Below are 18,367 nucleotides of genomic sequence, written 5' to 3'. Positions count from 1 at the left end.
CACATACATATCAATGGAAGTTTACCCAATGCTAAGCAGGTGTGCCTTCAGCTGAGTTTTGTCAAAACTGGACAATCGCAAATAAGTGTGGAAAATGAGGCATATTTAACCTCCATTGGCGGGAATACTTGCCATAACTGGTTGTAGCTCCCATCTGCAGGCAGCATGGCCGGTGCTGGAGAGGGCTCTTGATTTCGAGCATAACGTTGGGGCATTGAGGAGTCAAAAGTAATGGTTTTTCTCCTTGTCCATAATCATGAGGATAGACTCCTGTGGGGCCAGTACCAGGACACCCAATACAAAGCGGAAGCCTGGAACCGTCTAGCTCATGAACTCACCAGTGCCACAGGTGTCCCTCGGACTGGTGAGCAGGTCAGACACCACCATGCAGACCTGAAGAAATGCAAGGAGGATCAACTGGACCAGTGGATCCAGGATGCCTGTGGGATGGAAAATGCCCCACTACTGAGTAAGTAGCCATGGAATTAAGTATGTAAGAATTGTTATTCTAGTCTATACTATGGATAGGTATGTCTCAACATCACTTCATTTACTTCACAGCTGCAGGTATCTGCGCTGCGAACCAGCAAGCCTATGCAGATAGGCTGCTAAGGCTGCGCCACCAGGCAGGTTAGTAATTATTCTGCATGTACTGTTTTATAAAATAAACGAGAGAGCCTCTAGAATCTAGAAAAGTGTTTTAAGTCTTTAATAAAGGTATAATTCCTGGAGTGTGTCTGTGTCATTTTCTTTGATATGTTGTTGTACTCTTGCATTATAGAAATAGTACTGTTGTATTAAGGGCTGTTAACCCACACTTCGGTAGGCCCATATAAAGTGGATGAAGGGAGTGCCAGTAGTTTTTAAGCATATTTACAGTCCTCAACTGTTGGTTCATGCCCAGCATGTGCAGGTTAATCTGGCACATGAGTAGCTTGGTATTGTGTTCCCCAGAAATGCCAGTGTACTGCCAGAAATGTAGGGAGCTGTTAACATATAACTGATAATTTCACCTGAACATATCTAGATAATTATAGGAAAGTAGAGCATGTCAGTGTACCATCTCAGTAGCAGTGTGTCTGAGCAACTCACAAAATATGTAGCAGTAACATCTGCAACCCGGACAGTTTGTATGTCAGATACAGCTCATGTATATAAAGATCTAGCAAAACCCATTTCACAATTTAAGGACAATTGGGTAGTGTAATAATACAATTAGGGGACATAGAACTGCAGTTAATAGGAATGTAGTGTAAACTAGAAGGATATATAAGTTGTTAATGGAGCTATCTTTTCCCACCCTACTGTATGTGCATAAAAATGCAATTCCACACCTCAATGGGTATGTCTAATCTCAAAACATTTGTTGGGACATATGTCCTATTGGTTTATAAATATCTGCATTTATTTTGATGCGTGTGCCCTGTTCAAATACCACAATATTTGTGGCCTATTGCCATCAATTAAACCTGCATGCTGTTGTGATGTCCACTGTTGTTCTATATATGTATGTGTTATGCTTGCTGTTCAACTGTTGGAACTCTGGTGTGTTGGGTTAATGGGAATACTTCTGCATGCTGTTATAACTAATTGAGAATGCTGTTGACTGTTACTAACCCATATTTTCATTAAAACCTCCAAAACATACAACGTATGGGAAGGCCGGTCCCAGCAGACCCACCTGTCCCACCTCAGATGGCGATGGCACCTGGCACCAGCAGGTCTGGTGCCCAGCCTGAGACCTCCTCCTCCATTGGCCCTGTGCCACCTTTGGGTGGAAGTGCTGCAGGGGATGGGGCTCTTCCCCCCCATGCAAGCGTGGGCGGAGGAGGGCCACCTATCACCCTCTAAACAGTCTGTGCTGTGGTGCGTAGAGAGATCGAGTGTTCTGCCACTGATCCTCTACGCCAGCTTGAGGCACGAGTGGCGTGACTCATGGGTGAGCCTGCCCCTCCTACGCAGCCCCCAGCACAGCCACATTCTGGGCTGTGAAGGTGCAGTGGTGACTGCCCATGGGTGGGGATCTCAGTTCTACTGTTGCCATCTGTGGGCTCATGGGCTTGCAATTTCCAAACATCCTTCCCCGTCAATGGTGTTCACCCACCACATGTGTCATATTCCACCCCTGTATGCATCTTGTTTGTCTTGTCTGTTTACCTCTCCAACATACCTCCCCAAATATACCTACTTCCGCTATCCCACATTCCACTCTCACCTGAAAAAAAAAAGGGCAATCTGCTCCCAAAAAAAAAAATGCATCCCATACATAGCTGCCCATTTTGCACACATGTTTGCTGGACACATAAAATGTAATTTAATTGGCAGTACAACATACTTTGTTGTCCTCACCCCTCTCTCAGGGGTGTAAGGTTTCATATTTCCCTCCAAATTTATTGCATATGCACAGCTGTTGCTGTTAAAGAAATGGGCAGCTATGGACCTTCCCTACACCCGTCCTGCACATCCTGAGCTGTTTTCCCTACTGTCTTTCCCTCTTTTGTGCCCCTTTTTCACCACTTTCCTATCTCCTCATTTTCTTTTCTTTTAAAGAAATGAGTGCTGGGGTTAGCGGGAGTAAGCACTTTTAAGCAGTAGTTAGTGGGTTTGTGCAAGTGTGTGCTTCTGTGTGCTTAGCTAAGCATTGCTAAGCATCATGCAAATCTGCTTACAACTGCTTAAAAGTGCCTTAATCACTCTGTATGTGAGAGCCCTTGTTCTGCTCAGCAGCAAAATAAAACACCTCTGTCAGTCTTGAACCTGGGACCTTGTACACACTGCACTGCATGAACTACCACTAAGCCATGGTAGATATGCAGCACATTGGTTCTGAAATAAATATATCATGCATCAGAGTGACTGAATGTAAAGGAAAAATAGGAATGCCATAACACACAACTTGTTCTGTGGATCTTTACCAGCAGTTGTTGTGGAATTGCATTACATGACTGTGATAAGAGAAGCAGCCATTCTAGCAGGAAATAATGTTACAGCAGCACTTTACAACCCCCACACAGTATCATAGCTGGACAAACACTGGCATATCTGATTAGGGCAGAGGCCATACCTCCCAACTGTGCCTAATTTTCAGGGATGTTCCTGATTTTTAAACAAATTTGAGCTGTGTCCATCTGAATCCCTCTGAAAAGTACTGACTTTGGCCAGAAAGGTGGTGATGAATAATGACAGTAAGTAAGAGTTAGACAGTGCTTGTACTTCAGAAAAGGTGTATTAATCCATATGTTCTGGTTCTCTGAAAGTCCAAACTTAATGGCACTAATATTTTAAAGGTGTACCTCACTTTTACCTACTTTTCCCTGAGTCTGTTCAAATATGTACCTGAGTGTTTGAGAGGCCTGGCAGAGGCAGAAACACACAGGCATATCAGCTTTTCTGCCATTAGACACTGTGCAAATAGCTTTGGAAGGAGTTCCAGAAGCATACCCTTATGTAGGAATACAACACTGAAATACCAAAGGATGTAGCCATGTACTGGTAGCAACCAACTGTAACAATGCCATTGTTCCAGTTCTGAAAAGACCGGTGTGGTGCACAGACAAGGAATAACAGGCTAACCTCTGGCTACCATGTGGATAGGTCCACAGTTGGGAGCTATGCAGACAGACCACTTGCCTTGATAAACTAACAGGTACACAGCAATCCTTTAAGTCCAGCAAGATAAAATTCACACAATAATACATAATGCTGTCTGTACTTCTGCACCCCTACCCAAATGTAGAATATACTTGTGTGTTCAGGGTCTACCAATGATGTAGGTAGGCATACTCAGTACTGAAATTTGTCCAGTTTTCTTGAGCACCCTGTGCTAATGTCAACACTAAAAAAGTACATACTGTTCAGAAGTGAGTAAATTAATATTCACAGTATAGCAGTTCACAAACAATTCATGTGCCAAAGGACTACATCTCAATAACTAGTTTTGTATGGCAGTTAATTGTACAATTAGAAAAGAAAGTACATACTCCCATATATCTTGGGTTAGCATTTTGAGGGGTGAGTACAATTCTACACTGACAAGTGTGTACTGGAAGCAGCAACATTCAGGTCTGAGTACAACATTTAAATCACTGGCTACACCCCTGGCTTCAGATATAATAACTATACCAACCTTCTGCCTTAAACAGCGATGTCTACAGCAAATAAGCATGATCCCTATCTTGGAAAGCTGAAAGGGCCACGCCTACCTGAGTTAGCAATTTATAGCATTGGGTTGCTATGACAGTGATTACTGCAATTACCACACAGCAGGCTGCGTGCAATTAGCAAATGGTGGCCGCCAATTGGTGCAGAGGCCATCACATGCACATGTGCAAATACCTACAAAAGCAGGCTGTAATTGCTGCCAACAAACTCAATCACTATATTGCAGAGACTGACAGAGAGAGATACAGTGAGATAGAGAGAGAGACAGTGAAAAGCAAAAGGAAAAAGGAAAAGAAATAATACCAACTCATACAAAGGAAAGGTATGTAACAGATATGTATTTACTGGCATGTAGTAGATGTTTTTGATGAGTACTCTACATAATGTGAACCATTCATATGTGGCAGCAGTACGTATCTATGCACAGATGTCCTGCTTAACTACTGCCATGGACAATTCAGTGTGTACCTGTGGGCAGTGGGACATAACTGTGAAATGTGTAGCTCAGCATTAAATGTCAAACATCTGATCCATGTTATCTGTGTTCTCTACAGTAGTGTGGTCAATGGCTGTTTGGGGGATTAGCCCAAATATTTATATAAACATGGGTGTGAAAGAGTAACACATGCATGATAGTCATGTAGCTTAGCATTGGCAACTGCTGTACCAGGCTAGTACACTAATGTGTCATATATATTAACATCTGTATATGTGCATAAAGCAAGGGACATATTGCAAATGTATGTGAAGGGTGGACATATATATGTTGGTGAAGGTTGTTATGTGCATATTTGTATGTAGGTTTTAGTGTGTGAAAACAAGACAGCATACAGTGCTAGTATATGACATGTGGTGGTTAAACACTGTGGGTGTTTTGTTCAGTTTGCAATGTTGCAGCCAGTGAGGCCTGCTAAAACTAGCTGGGCTGAGACCACTTTCAATGCATTTCTCACAAGACTGTGTGATATTATTACATTACTGTATACCTCACATCCTTTGTATAATTGATATTCCCACCATCAAAGGTGGACTGTATATGTGCCTATATGTATATGTACACCAATGGATGTGTATATGTATATATATATATATATATATATATATATATATATATATATATATATATATATATATATACACACACACACACACACACACACACACACACACACACACACACACACACACACACACACAGATAGAGTCATATATACTCATACACACTCACATCTACTTGTTGCAATAGATTCTATGTAAAGTTGACTGAGTGTGATGGTCAATGTGTTGGTGAATATGTCAAAGATGTGTATTTGTGAGATAGCTTAGTGGGAAACTGTTTCTGTCATGGTATTATGGGTCCTTGCTTTGATCCCAGCAAAAGCTGTGTATGCTGTTGCTAGGCAGATAAAGCACTATGGAATATAGTCTGATGTAGTCCCTTGGTGTTAACTGGGGTGTGTCACTGGAGGCTAAAGCACTACATGTATGCTTATTGATTGTTACCAATGTTGAATCCAAATCCTGTATGTACTGTAGTACTACTTTACTTGAAGCTGTGGGCCTAAACAGCAAAGTATGGTGTATGTCCACATTGCTTGGAACCACTGTTTTGTGTGGTCCCTGTAGTCATCACAGACTACATTCCTCAAGCTTATGGTTTTATAAGTACTGACACACAGTACTGTATGGTACAGACGTAAAGCTTATCTGGGTTGCCATACCTTTGTGTCTTGTAATTATGTCTGATGTGTGTGTGGGTATGCCTGTAACATGTCCTCTGCCATATGTGTGTTACAACATATAACTGTGTATATAGCAATATTTATAGTTTATTACAGCAGTATGGCACCTATATTCACAATTATGCACATATTTTGGCCACAGGTTTGCCATCAACAAGTTGTGTGGTATAATGGTAATACTGTAACTGGACCTTACAAACATTGCGATGGATGACATATTTCTTTATGCATTGGCTTGATTTATATCTGCTGTGGCTAGGTGGTGCATTGTGTCACATACAGTGTTTCAGGTACTCTTGAATAGTCTTATATAGTGATTTTATTTTGTTGCTGTGCAGAACATGGTTTATTATATAGAGCATGCCAGGCACTTTCAAGCAGTTGTGGGGTGACCACTGATAAGTGGTAGTGAAAGTGTTTAATCTCAGTCACCTAATAGGTTGCTATATATGGCAGCTCAGTGATATCTGAACTGTATAATGTTAAATGTGCCATATGACTTGCTCATACATATCTTTTCTTTATGTCTTCCAGAGATCATGGCACACCATAGAAATCCTAGCTGCAGTAGTGCTGAAGATGAGATTCTTACCAGCTGTATGATTCAGCACTACAGCCTACTATTCTCCAGAACCAGCCAAGACCAGCAGGAGCGTACTGCAATGTGGCAAGATGTTGTCCGGAGGCTTAACGAGGTAGGCCTGCATAACCAGACATATGAGCAGGTACACCACCACTGCAGTGATCTACTTAGATATGTCTGTCAGCATGCTTCGGATGTACGGAGACAACAGCTTGCAACAGGTGGTGGGGTTGACATCCACCCCCCTCACCAGAGTGGAGGAGCTGCTCCTGAGCCTGGTGGCACCTGCCCAACAACAACAGCAGCAGAAATTTGCCATGATTGAGGTTGGAGCCCCCCAGCAAGAACACATGGAACATGTAGGTAACATGGCATATCTGTAGACTACTGTTACCTCTATTGGTAGATCATGCATATGTGAGATGTGTACTGTGTAGTTAGAAGATGTGGAGCCTGTTGTTGTGCAATACTGATCATTTGGAACATAATCTGTAGGCCTGTGAATGTAAACTGTTCTACTGTAAGATTGCAAACCCACAGTAGCAATGCCACAGTTGTCGCCACTGACAAACTGTTTCATATCCATGTAGGTCCCTCTGGTGTGACAGCAAGGCAGCGGACAGATGCTGGTGAGTGTGTTCTACATTTACTATTGCAAATAAAAAGTGCATTTCATAGTTAAGGTGTAGGCCATGTATACATGTAATGCACCTACCCATAATGCATGCTGTGCATGTTTGCTGTGAGACCACGCACATCTCACTAATGTGATTAGCGGCCTCAAACATATGCAATACACAGACCATCTCAAATAAATGTAGGTACAATGTAGTGACCATTGGATAGGCAGAGTTGATACACAACATGCACATAACATACACAACTATGTCATACATAGAACATGTTAACATGCTACACATGAAGGATTCACAAACCCTCTGTAAAGTCACACTCCAGTATCCCAATTGTCATACACACAGCACACATAATATACCTGAGGGGTAGAGGCCTATCATGGGGCAGTGAATCACTCTGCAACACACAACATATTCATGTTAGGGAATGCTCCTTATTGGCCTCCTTACAAACCCATGTAACAACTGGTTGTGAAATGATGAATGTAGCCATGGTAGTGCAGTTCTGGTACAGCATGATAGCTGCTGGTTTGGGACACATTTGTAGCCTTGAGTGACCACATGATGCTTCATGATGATGGCTTATGGTACTACACCCCATTCAGTTATTGTAACCACAGTACTGCACATAGCTTTCATTGCTATACACCTCAATGTTGTGTGTGTGCAAACATATGCACCTGTAAACAATATGTAAACCAATCACCATTTGCACAACTGACACATACATGTCTTGTGATGCTATTGAGTGGCTAGGTCATATGACACACATCTGGTATGTGTGATGTTTAAATTTGCAGTTGTGTTTTAGCATGCCATGCCATTGATGACATTGGCATGTCCACAATATGATCTACACTCACCATACCTTCTGTACATTGGGTATGTGGACCAATGGTATTCCATCAGTTATACATGCACCACTGATCTTGTGTGTATACACATCACGCATGAGCTAAAACTGTGTCCACAATTATTTGCTAAAGACACAGAGGCTCTAATCAGAATTGGATATCTATGTGACACACAGATACACATCCAGCCATGGTATGTAGACCCGTGAGTGATGGTGCACAGTACATTACAGAGTTTTGAATACTTGCACAGCAATGTTGTGTTCATGTATGCATTGTGTTCCAGTGGGAGGCCAATCACTGAACAACAACACACATGCATCAAAGCCATGTATATGTACCTGTGCATGTGTGCATGTGGTCTGACATTATGTACAGGTCTTAAAGTGTGTTTCCTGTTTTCATCTCACAGGTGCTGAAGTGGGGCTGGTTCAGTGCAGCAGGGAATCTGGTGTCACTGACAGAGATAGTGATAATGAGGATAGGTGTTTTGAGGCACAGGTAGGTTTGTCAGGGTCTGTTTTCGGGCCACCAATTGACAGTACACAAGTTTCCACCCCATCCATGCACACAGTCCATCATTACCAATGCCCTTAGCAGAGGAACAGTGTACAGTTGGCACTGGCCAAGACAGTGTGGTATCTATGGCACATGCATCAGGACACAGCAGCCATAGTCAGATGTCTGGAATGGTACCACATATTCAGATTCCCAGGGGTTCTCATCAGAGCACTGCTGGTCATCATGCCCCTGGCAGACGTGCCACAACTCTTACAACCATACGCATGTTCCAGGCTGTCATGGAGGCACAGGCACGTAAGGAGCAGTACACCAGACAGGGACTAAGGGCAGAGAGTGCTCATAACACCTCTGTAAATGACAGTATCTGTGACCTAGCAGGTGCCATACGTAATTACACTGAAGTCATTGATAGACGTTGGGATGAGACATTAGATGTCCTCCACAATGTCATGTCCATGTGTCAAGACAGTGCGGGACAGTTGAGACATCGACATGGACGTATGCCAGCAACATCATCAGCTGGCAGTCACCATGGACGTCCATCAAGTCATAGCCACTCCCGTAGTGCCAGTACCAGCCCCAGCAATGTTGGGGGGGCTGTCCATAGACCGTCCTAGAAGACCACATGTGCATGGCTCTGGCCAGTTCCAGCAGGGACATGGACCCAGTGGACATATGTCAACCTATGAGGATAGTACCCAGTCTAGATTAATACCTGATACTGTCTGTAGCACCCCTACCAGGCACAGGTCCCATATCCATGGCCAGAGATGGTGATGTGTAAAGCCTGCCAGGTACAGTCTGTAGCTGTCCCACAAATCCCTGTATATGGCAGCCACATGGTGGAACTATGTGCATGCAGGCCCACACACATAAACCAGACACCTAGGGCAAACACATACCTGCACACATTACATCCACATTGGCCCATAACAGTACTCTTGGCCCTCACACACACACTGACACACACATTTCGATTGTATGGCTCAATGTAGGCATCTGGCAAACCAACAACACACCCTGTGCATATGATGAAACCTGTGCCATCTCTTGTCATCTGTAACATTGATGCAGGAACAGGCTAACATGGTGCTGATACACAGGGTGACTTTATTACAGTATAGCAATGTTTTAATGTGTAGCATGTTGTCAGCAGTAAAGTGTAATGATATCCTTGAAGGTGTAGCTGAGCAGGCATGATGCATTAAAGCTATAATTATCAATGTAGAATTGTTTACACCAGTGTTTATTCCTATTGTGTATTGTCTGCCCATGTGCCACTTGGCTGATGTGCGTAGTTTTGTCAGCATGTGTTATAGAGTGGACAGTAAGTGTGGGATGTGTGCAGCACACATTTGCAGGTGTACATTTGTGAACATGGTTGAGGTGCACTGTCTGCATGTACATGCATATTGGACACATGGGCAGGGTGACATGCCCTGAATTAGACAGTGTTAGCACTCCATAGTTTCTATTGGTGGCCAGTATGTATTGTACTACACACATTTTGGAACGTGAGTACACGTGTGTGTATGACACGGTTTGACAGTGTGCTGTGGGTAATACTGTTGTTACTATCTATCATTGGTTTGCATTCTGGTAGTATACATAACCTCAACAGCCTGCCCATAAACAATTGTTAGACAATGGCTTGACAACTGACACACAGATGTAGGACACACATTAACATTTGCATCCTTCAAGTACTATTGTATGCCAGTAACAAGTGGTATTCACCTGCACTCAGTCCTGGGACCACTCCTGTTTGGCATATAGCTTTCTTAGGTACAAACAAACACAGTAGGGGTATGTCTGGCCATGTTTGGCAATGCATACTGTGGGCTATAATGCATTCTCCAGATGACACACACATCCTCCAAAAGGGTATCATACAGACAGATACCCGGTGTCAAACCCATGCTGTAAAGCTATAAGCCAAATAAAGCATAGTTATTCACTTTTACAAAGCAATAGTATCCCCAGAGTACCACATAGGTAGTAGCTGCTAAAATGTGGACCAGGTACCGATGTATACATAGAGCCACGTGTTAAGTCATCTCTCCTTTGATAATCACATTTCCAAAGAGTTTTTGAAATCCCTCTGTGGATCACGTGAGCAATAAGGGGTCTGCATGCATATCCACAAAGGTTGTTGCACACCTATAATGAATAGCCATTTTTCACAGACTTTGATGCTTTTGCGCAGGTTTCAAATATACCTCAGGCATAAACCCACACTCACACTATTCAATAGAAAATGTAATGAGTGTATGTGAAATGGATGACGTAGGCCAGGGATCACTGCAGTGGCTAGGCTTGTCACAAGCATACAGATGTGACCTACAGTCTGGAAAGCGGCAGCACACTCTGGCAAAGATAACAGATGTGTTCATGGAGAAAGCAGGGTTCCCACCTATGAAATAATTGAGGTCACATGTATGTATATGTATTTGCCACAAAGCTACCTGACGTGTATTGCACATACATTTGTCATTGTGATATGTCATATAGTAGTAAAAGCAAAAGCCATGACACATTGACCAACAGTCACCAAGTGCAGGTTTCAAACCCCTACCTAACAACATTATGATATTATAGCAGCACACATTTAGATGACACGCCATACACATTATCCACAGGTATATTTGTAGGATGGTGACATCATCAGACTTGACAAAGATGAGTATACCACTTTTAAGGTGTTTCAGTAGTCTCCAAAACAATTGCTTCTCTCCAAGGAGACACACACAGTTGGCAAGTGCAAGATTCAAACCCCTATCTAATTACTTTATGATACTACTGCAGTGTGCATTTACACAACACACTATACACATTACTGGGAGTTCTTCTTTCCACAGGTATATTTGTAGGATGGTGACATCATTAGACTTAACAAAGATGAGTATACCACTTTTAAGGTGTTTCAGTAGTCTCCAAAAAGATTGCTCTTCTCCAAGGAAACACACACACACATGGCTGACAAGTGCAGGATTCAAACCCATATCTAACTACTTTATGATACTAGAGCAGTACACATGTACACAACATGCTATACACATTACTGTAAGTGCTTTTTCCACAGGTATATTTGTAGGATGGTGACATCATCATACTTGACAAAGATGAGTATACCACTTTTAAGGTGTTTCAGTAGTCTTCAAAACGCTTGTTCTTTTCCAAGGAGACGCACACACTCTCATACAGTTGGCAAGTGCAGGATTCAAACCTCTATCGATCTACTTTATGATACTAGAGCAATACGCATTTACAAAATGCACTATACACATTACTGGAAGGTCTTCTTTCCACAGATATATTTGTAGGATGGTGACATCATCAGACTTGCCAAAGTGGGTTACATTAGGTGACATTAGGTGGGCTACACTGAAGGAATTTCTAAACACTTTGGCAATGTGATCATCAAAGGAGAGTTTACTATCTACCTGGGTCCCCAGGTCCATAATTACATTCTCCGTACATACTAGATTACCACTTATGTGGTAATTTGTGGGCACTTTGTTTTATCCAAAGGGGATGACTATGCATTTTTTGGCATTCTGATTGAGGGAATTGTTTTCACACCAGGTATCTGTCTCTGCAAGACCCTTCTGGAGGATGTCTTTGTCAGCAGTAGAGTCGATTATGGACCACAATTAGCAGTCATCTGCAAACTTGGTCAGCCATACTCATCCCATGCTTGCCTGTACCACTGAGCAGTATCTACTGAACAGGTGGGGTCCCAGGACCAAGATCTGTGGGATGCCACTTGTGACTGGTTTAGAGTCGGACATGGCACCCGCAACTCTGACCATGTGTGTTTGTTCTGTGAGCCCAACCTGTGACATAGGGGTTAATGTTCAAGCTGGTAAGCTTGTCCATGATGCCAGACTGGGGAAGGGTATCAAAGGCCTTAGTGAGGTCCAGGTGGGCTGTGTGGACTACTTTCCCCTCCATCTATGTCCTTGGTAACTGTTTCAAAGAAGTCAACTAGGTTTAGGAGGCAGGATCTACCTTTAACAAAGTCAAATTGGGTAGAGTCCAGTCCTGGAGGTTCCCAATGTCTGTTTATGGGTTCCATGATAATTTGCTCCATAGCTTTGCAGACCAGGCTGAGTAGGCCTATAGGGCAATAGTTTCCAGGTTCTGTTGTGCCACCACCTTTGTGGAGCTGGATGACTGTTGCTGTATGCCATTCTTTGGGTACATAGCCTGTGGTAAGGTTGAGTCTGGACAGTGAATGTAGGTCAGGGTGTAATTCCTTTTGGGGCTGGTGTAAGATGCAGCCTGGGACACCATCCAGTCCCATTGATGCTGTGTTATTAGCTTTGTCCATAAAGTCTGGGGCTTTGCATTCTTCTGGGATGGACATAGGCCCTTTTGGAGGTGGGGGGGGGGGCGGTGAAGTTTGCACTGAACTTGTCCACCAGGATGTGGGCAATGTCAGTTGGTTCAGTGTATTTTTTGCCATTTTGCAGTGGCTGACAGCATATTTGAGAGTTGCCACCTAAATGTTTGGTATAGCTAACGAAGGCTTTGTGGTTGTTATTCTTAGATTCATTGGCAATTTGTCTTTAGAAACTGGCCTTGGTTTACTTTATGAGTGATCATTGTTTCTTCCTAATAATGATCAGTGATGCCTTTCCTTTTGTGAAGCTTGCTTTATCATGTGTTAGTTTCCTCCTTCTGTTGTATAGCTTATTTATGGGCAACGACCACCAGATTGGTTTCTTCTTTTTTGGAGCAGTGTGCCTTGGTTTTATTTGGAATGTCTCAATCCATGCATCCCTGTGGATGCTCATAGAATGCACTTGTAAATGATTCTGCAGATTGCATACCATTATCCTATAGCAAGGGGGGTTTGGAACTTTCCACTTTGGTCTTGAGAAGTGTGCAGTTTGCTTTTGAAAATTCCTTCACAGTGGTTTCCTTGACTGGGTGGGGGGGGGGGGGCAGGGTGTGGATGTCCAGTCTGATTACTATATGGTCTGATATTACCAGCGAGGGGTTTATCTCTGTTGTGGAACATTGGTACTCCATGTTGGTGATGATCAGGTCCAGTATGTTGTCACCTCTAATGGGCGTGGTGACCAGCTGTTCTAGGGTGTTTGAGTTTTTAAACTCTAGGAAGCATTGAGCAAAGGACATTGTACACAAGTAATTTGCCCAGTCAATGTTTGGGTAGTTGTAATCTCCTCATATAATGGTGTTTGGTAGGACCTTTATATTTTCCAGTGTTCCCAGGAATACTGAGTGAGGTTCCTGAGACAAGGTAGGTGACCTGTAGTAGGCAACAATCTGATAAACAGCTTTGCCCAATGTTAGTTGCACTTGCATGGGCTCCAAGGCCTCATCCTGTGCCACTAACTTGAAGGTGTGGGTATTCATAAGGTAAGTGGATACACCCCTTCCTTTTGTATTTCACTCTGGGTTTTGGGGCAGAAGATCAGAGAGACTGTGAGTGTTTTACATGGAATATGTCCAACAGCTCTGTGTTTGACATAGCTTTGTATGTTAGGCAGAGATCACCTCTGAGTAGGCGATATGTGAGAGAGTACAGCTGGAGCAGTTTGCGATGGTCTGTGTATGGCATGTATTCTAGGCTGCTAATCCTCTTTGTGAGGTATTTCTGCAGGCTTTCCAGTTGTTGTAGATGTCTTGTGAGGTACATAGCAAAAGGTGCTTGTACTCAATTATGGATCTAGTGAGTGATGAGTAGAGGGGAACAATGTCATCTTCTATTCTGCATGAGACACCTTTTGTGATGAGGTGTACCATGTAGAAGGATTTCCTGACTACTGTGGGGATGTGATTATCACAGGTGTGTCCACTGTCCACCTGTGACCCAAGGTCTCTTATCACACTTTCAGTGTTAAGTATACTACCGCCTATGTTGTAGTTCATGGCGATTTATACCTAGTTTAGTGGGTTTATCTGTAATTCCAGAGTGGGGGATGGTGTTGAAAGTCGTGGCAAGATCTCCATAGGCTGTGTGAACCACCTTACCCTTGTCTACGGTTCTGGTGACTGCTTCAATGATGTCTATCAGGTTTAGGAGACATGATTTGCCTTTTACAAACCCAACATGGTTGTGGTCCAGAGTTTGGAGATTAACAATGTCTTTTTTTATAAGTTGTATGATGATACATTCCATGGCCTTGCAGAGCAGGCTCATCAGGCTAATGGGGCGCTAGTTCCTGGGGTCTGTGGTGGCTTCCCTCTTGTGTAGTGGGATAACTGTTGCTGTGCACCATTCAGCAGGCACAAAGCCTGAGGTGAGGCTATGACTGAACATGGTACGTAGGTGTGGTGCCTGTTCGTTCTGTAGTTTGTGTAGAACACAGCCTGGGATGTTATCTGGTCCCATGGATGCTGTGTTCCTGGCTTTGGAGACTGTTTTTTACCTGTGCAGCCGTGAAGACAACAACTTTGCAGTCTTCCATTATCGAGATGTGCTCTTTCATGGGTGAGAGGGGGGTAAAATTAGCACTAATCCTATCTGCCAGGATGTTGGCAATATCAGTTGGGTATTTAGTGCCATTGTGCTGTAATTCAGAGCAGATCTGAGTGTTGCCATTGAGATTCTTGACATAGCTATAGAATGCTTTGTGGTTGTCTTTAGAATCAGTGTTGATTTTGTTTTCATAACTAGCTTTGGAGGGTTTTATCAGGGATCACAGCTTCTTACTGATGTTGACCATGGAGCTCCTCCCTTCATAGAATTTTACCTTCTTTTGCAACAGTTTCTTCCTTCTGTTGTGCAGTTTGTTTATGGCAGGGGAACACCAGATTGGCTTCCTTTTCCTGGAGGATAGCTTCTTAGTTCTGTTTGGGATAGCATGACGCATGCAGTCATATAAGTGCTTATAAAGTGCAATTGTGAAGGATTCAGTAGTCGTAACTGTATTGTCCATCTGCATGGGTGTCCTGCAGTTCAGCACTTCTGTCTTAAGAAGCACAAAGTTGGCTTTGGAGACATTTTTTTAACATGGTATCCTTAATGGGGGTGTGGGTCCAGAATGTGGATATGTAGGGTAATTAGCTTATAGTCAGAAGAGACCAATGAGGCACTGACTTCAGGTGTGGAACACCGGTCATGCAGGGCAAACCAAACCCCGTAACCAACACAAATAACCACAATGTGAGCTAAATGCTACTCATTGCCAGAAGTCTCAGCCTCCAGATGCATACACTCGAGGCACTTCTCATTATGGAGAATATTGATATCTGTGCAGTAACAGAAATCTAGTTCAAGGCTCCAGACAGCAAACCAGCACTACCAGGATACTACTCATTCCATACCTTCCAGCATCAGAACCTGAATCATAGCACATAGGGTGAGGATGTATCCATATTCATCAAGAATACCTACACCTCTCTCTACATGCTCTCTACAGGATATGTACCCATAGAATGTTGCACAGCAACGTTCTTCACACTCCACAGGGGTAGGGCCACAAAAACCCCTTGGCATTCATGCTCTATGAGCCTGACGAGTGTGTTCTGCAAGGCAATGGAGCCAATCATAATGAAAGTCAACAATACAGAGATTGGGAACCTTCACACAGTTGAACACACCCAGTTTGGCTTCATCAAATGCAGACCACGCTTCCTGAACTGGGATGATTTCTTTGACAGTTACCCAGGCTACAGATGATTGAAATTAGCTCAACACAGCCTACCTATACCTCGCTAAGGCTTTTGACACCATTCCCAAGTCAGGTATCATAGATGAACTCATCAACCTGGCCATGAATCCATACATCACAAGATGGATTGCAAATTGGCTCACAGATAGATCCCACACATTAAGAGTTGCTGGCTACATGTCAGACTCTACACCTGTAACGACTGGTGTCCCCCAGGGTTCAGTCCTGGGGTCCCCCCTGTTTGGTATAGACTTCTCAAATGTACATGCCAACACAGGAGGGTTATGGTTGACTAAGTTTGCTGGGAACTGTAAATTGTTTGCCATAATAGATTCCCCGGAAGACAGACAGATTCTCCAGAAGGGACTCTATGAGACAGATGTGTGGTGTCAGAATCATGGCCTCAAGCTCACTGTGGAGAAATGCATAGTTATCCTCTTTGTTGAAAACAAAATACCCACAAACTACCACATAGGTGTTACCCCCTTAAAAATGACAAGGTGATAAGGGATCTGGGGACACAAGTAGATAGTCATCTTTCCTTTGACAACCATATTGCCAAAGTGATTGGGAGATTCTATGTGGCCCACCTAATCAACAAAGGGTTTGCATCAGGATCCAAAGAGGTAGTGTTGGCACTTTACTCTTGCATCATCAGAACCATCATTGAGTACAGTGAACCATTTTGGATGTACTCGACTTAGCATATCCAGCAGCTGTAGAGACCACATAGGTACCTCACCAAGAGGATTACTGGCCTCAAACAGTTGTGTTATGCAACACAACTGGTAAAACTAAATCTGTTCTTCGTTGCGTACCGCCTACTCAGAGGCACACTCTGCCTAACATACAGAGCCATGTCCAACACATAACTGTTGAACATGCTCCATCTACAGATAACAACATTGAGTCACCCTACACATTCCAGGGATATGAACCTCATCACAATGATGAATACAACATGCTGGTATGATAAAGTACCATCCCAGACTCTTGCCTTACTGTGGAACAGAGTCCCAATGTACATCAGACAGAACCCCTCACTGACACTCTTCAATTGGAACCTTGATGAGTGGATGGGAAACAGACAATTCATGCCAGGCATCACATCAGCAGCCCCACTAGAAAGGAGGTTATAGTACTAAATATTAGAAATAGGCCTTGGGAGACTACCCAATGGTGTGGTGAAAGCTGCACAACTTGCATAGGCTGATATATGCCTTCATGGAGATAGTCTACTACATAACTATGAACCTATGTGACAGGTACATGTCTACAGATAGTAGACGTGTACTTCATTGTAGAGTCATGTTGTACAGCAGGCACATGGACAACATACACTGTAATGCTTACAAATACTGGTGGCTATTATGTACAGTGGGAGAGATGTGCACCTCATGTCTTTTGTGCCATTGGGATGTGTGCTGGGTGGGACAGTCATGGTCACCCTCTTACACACATCTCTGCCCATCCATCTTTGGCTTATTATACTGTGTTCCCCCTACATATATATGTATATATATATATATATATATATATATATATATATATATATATATATATATATATATATATATAGATAGGTACATAGGTAGGTAATAGGCTATCTGCCTGAAGGCATATATTAGTATGGTCAGAGTGTGCAGCTATCACCACCCATGGAGTTAGTTCCCTAGGCCTCTGTGTAGTAGACCTGATGAAGTGATCCATGGTGTGACAGTTCAGTTTCACATACACTCATCAAGGCTCCTCTGGAAGAGTGTCAGTGAGGGTCTCGGCTTAATTTCGGTTGGGAGCCTGTTCCAAAGCAAGGGAAGACTGTGAGTTAGTAATGTATCCCTCCAACATGTTCTATTTAATGTTGTGATGATGATATACCTAGAGCATATCATACGGTGAGCTTTGGTTTACTTCAGATAGTGCGTGTACATCAGTTCTGCATTGGACATGGGCCTGTCTGTTCGGCTGAGGTCTCCTGAGTTGACAGTACAGATTGAGTTAAATTCAGTCTTGTTGCATGGAGCAACTGTTTGAGGCCAGTAATCCTCTTGTTGAGGTACTTCAGTGGTCTTTCAAGCTGCTGAAGGTGCCTAGTCAGATTCATCGCAAGTGTGTTGTGGTACTCTCTGATGGGTCTGATGACTTATGAGTAGAGGGAACCTCCTTTGACCTACATGCAAAGACCTTGGCAGTTTGTGGGAACACATAGCATGATTTTCTAACC

The sequence above is a fragment of the Protopterus annectens genome, chromosome 4.part1, assembly GCF_019279795.1.
Source record: "Protopterus annectens isolate FY-2018-M chromosome 4.part1, PAN1.0, whole genome shotgun sequence".
In the NCBI taxonomy this organism is placed as follows: Eukaryota; Metazoa; Chordata; order Ceratodontiformes; family Protopteridae; genus Protopterus; species Protopterus annectens.
The sequence above is the reverse complement of the archived record's forward strand: the minus strand, read 5'-3'. Positions refer to the sequence as shown.